The sequence below is a fragment of the Limulus polyphemus genome, unplaced genomic scaffold (assembly GCF_000517525.1).
Source record: "Limulus polyphemus unplaced genomic scaffold, Limulus_polyphemus-2.1.2 Scaffold17, whole genome shotgun sequence".
Lineage (NCBI taxonomy): Eukaryota > Metazoa > Arthropoda > Merostomata > Xiphosura > Limulidae > Limulus > Limulus polyphemus.
The window spans coordinates 29,855-33,745 of record NW_013665627.1 but is presented as its reverse complement, the minus strand read 5'-3'; positions in this window follow the sequence as shown (position 1 = coordinate 33,745).

The following is a 3,891-nucleotide window of genomic DNA, read 5'->3' as shown; positions in this document are numbered from 1 at the left end:
AGGGATTCGAACCCGCGACCCTTACATCGCTAGTCGAGTGCCTTAACCACCGGGCCATGCCGGGCCTCAAACAAAAATAAAAATTACATTCAATGTAGTCTTAAACGAATGGCAAAAACAACATTATGTAAAAGCATTAACAATTTATATTTCACACCTATCAATCTAGCAGAATTAATTTGATATCTTAGGGAAGATATAATTTTTAAATGTGAAATCTAATGTTCTGAAATAATTGTGTATATTGTGATATTTTTTTGAAAATAGACTATCCATCTCAGAATGTCTTAATCGATTTATATTTCTGTACTACTGCATCGTTTTATTATTCTTATCTCCATTTGGAAATTATCGAATTTCTATTTGGTACTTTTAAAAATCTATATCGATATTTCACAAATCGTGTTATAACTATGTGAATTATGAATAATTATCTTCATAATTTACCTTATAGAAAATATAAAACTATTTGCTTAACTCTATACAAAATTTATGTAATCTGCCTATTGAAAACATGAAACGCTTTGCTTAAAACCAATTAGATAAATTTGCTATGGACTTCTTATACCTTTTAATAATGTTTGAGAAAATGACACAGGCTCCAAAAGCAGGGGCCATATGTGGCCGAGTGGCTAGAGTGTCCGAGCTGACATCGATTATTCATACATTTAAACTGCTAATATTAAAACAGCATTGGTGTTGTTGCTGTTGTTTCAGCCCAGTTTCTTAATCTGGACTATCACCAGATCAGTTAAGTATCTTAGGTTGTGGAATATACTTTTTTTTTATTCATGATCCATTCCTTTATATTTCGTACTGAAATTCTCTCAACTGAGATCTTAGCTTTGACTGTTGCTGCAAAAACTCGTAGTATTGTCACCATTACTTTTCGTTTGCGAAGCTTTCGTTAAACAATTATCTAATGGCAGGAAAAGCTTGAATTAATTAGATAAGATAAACTGATTGAGAAAGCTTATCTTCCTAAAAAGGCGGTACAGTTCGTTTTCTAAACAGAAACGACTATGAAGTTAATTTCTAGTAATTTGAACGGAAAAAAGTGATGGGATTTCAAAAGAAAATCCACACCGCTAGACATGGAGCAATCAGTGTTTAAGCGTTCTCTAAAACGGCATTAAGGAATCAGGTGATTCATTCGTTAAGTTATATTGGTATTTTCGCAAGGATTTATCAGATTTCGCAGTTTTACAGTATTGCTAACAGTTATGAATCATCTGTAACTCTTGATCCACTTATTTAATTTGTTCAACATCTTATTAACTGTTCAAACATTTATTTAAAATGATAGGTACATTAAAAGAAAATTCAGTGTTTCACCAAAACGTTCTGAAGTACTTAGTAATTGAACTTCGTGGATTCATAAAGTTTCTGATAAACATCATTTGCATTTTCATTATGTTACTAGTGTACTCAATTCAGTTCCAATCAAGTTAGCTATTGAAACCGTTCTTGAAACAGTTAAAACAGGATATTTGTTTAAGTGAGGAAACGTTTTTTCCTTTTCTTTTGGTTGGAAAATATACGAGACTTTGTTTCAAAGCATCAAATTCCATAGCGCATCTTCTTATAAAACACAAATATTTTCGTGGCTTTTAATATTTTCTGTAGTCATATAAAAATCTGGCGTAGATTTGTATATTTGAATGAAAAACGCATATAATCGTAACTGATGGAACTAATGCTTAGATAGAAAGATTATTACAAAATGAAAAGACTTTTAAAAGTCTATTTTTTATTGAAACTATACAATAATAAAAACGTTGACTTCAAACACAATTAGCTATAACTTTTTACTTAAAGTTTGTGTGTGTGAATTTAAGACGCATTTTTTTATTTTATTTGTCTGTACTTCAGCGAGGGTATCACTACAAAAGGCCTTGTTATTCGTTTAAGGGAGAAAAGGCATCCATGAAAATTATTTCAAAAACAAATTCCATAATCAATTTTTATAAGACTTTAAAAGAAGTACAAAAAGTTAACTAACCGACTGTATTTCGTTTCAACATAACATTTAGCCCTACTATTACCACTTGGGCCCAGACCCCAGTGCTCTTTAATTAAATACTTTTCTTCACTGTTTATGCACAAAATTACTTGTGGGTCCTGACGTTGTTGGTTAGAAGTTCCATAATATCATAAAAACATCATTAATTTTGCGGTTAATCCCACTAGTTACTGATGGGGATCTTTATGTATGTTACACAGAAAATGAGTAACCTCACTCAATAGTATAAAAACAAGTTGGTGATTTGAGGGATAATAATCACTAATTTATATTCTTTATAAATATCAATAATTATAGGAAAGACACCAACCCTGACACAATTAAAATATTTTATATTTCAACCAAAAAAAGAAGTGAAATTCATGAACCAAAACATATTGTTTTTAATACATTTAAAATAATATGTTTCTATAAAATTGCCCCCCCCCAGTGGTATAGCGGTATGTCTGCGGACTTACAATACTAGAATCCGGGTTTCGATACCCGCGATGGGCAGAGCACAGATAGCCCATTGTTTAGCTTTGTGCTTAATTACAAACAAACAAACGATCTATATAATGCACGCAACCCCTGTGGCTCAGTGGTAAAGTTGAGGGCTTATAGCAAGAAGCACGCCCCAGATACCCTGTTATGTATCTTTACGCTTAGAACATAAACAAACGATATAATAAACGGTAAGCGATTATGCATAATTTCATATATATATATATATATATTTGAAACACTCACTTGATTTTCAAACTGCTTGCAGTTTTGTGTTCTATTAAGTCATAAAGCATTAATATTAAAAATTAAGACATATTTACCTATTTCTCACAGTTTTGTATACAATTTGTCATTTTGATTAATATACTACTCAGTTCACGAATTTAAAATTCTATTAATTCGTCCATAACTAGGCAAAAAAGTCTAAATAAATGTAGAAAAATGAGTTGTTGACCATATATGTTACTTTTATTTTGTTGTATCTGATCTTTCTAATGTACATCTTTTTTCTGCATGTTTTCTTAAATATACGTTTTAAGTCACGGATATTTTGAATTCAAGTTTGTAACAGAACAGGTTTCGATTTGTTATCTCCTATATCTACTCATGTACATCTTATACCTCACCGTCCTTGACTGTTATACATATTTATCTTATGTTTTGATATTTCTCTTTGAACGTGTAAACAGTCTCGTGTCGCAATGAATCTCTGCGATTACTATCATCAATGTTGTCTTCTTAACCTAATATTAATTTTCAAACACATTCTACTTATTTGTTTATATTTTGCACTAATCTTTTCTCAAATTCCATCTCTATCTTTCAGATATTTTTTAAGTGTTATACATCTGCCTTTCTTTAACTGTTGAATTATTTTATTAGTATTGTTTGTTTGTTTATAATTAAGCACAAAGCTACACACTGGGCTGTCCATGCTCTGCCCTCTACGGGTATCGAAAACCGGATTCTAGCGTTGTAAGTCCGCAGATTGATATACACCTAGGTTTCATTTCCTGCAATGGTAGTTAAGGGAAATACAGATAACAACCTGAGCAGTACCAAATCGTGTGGTGAGTCACTTAACCGCTTACTGGATCTAGTCTTTGAATTGCACCTTCTAAGCTTTGTACACTATCAAAGTGAAATTAATCACTTCATGCTTATTATATACATGTGTGTATGTATATATATACCTAAGTTCACTCTCAAGAGAACTAATTCATTGAACAAGTTTCCTGGTGAAAATAAAGAGGATATTCCTGTGATATATACACCTGGAAAAAAGTTAAGCACCCCCAAATATTTTTCAGGATTGCTTATTGAAAATAAGGTTTAATTTTCATGATGTTGAGCAATGTTCCTAATTTCAAACATAATTAAAA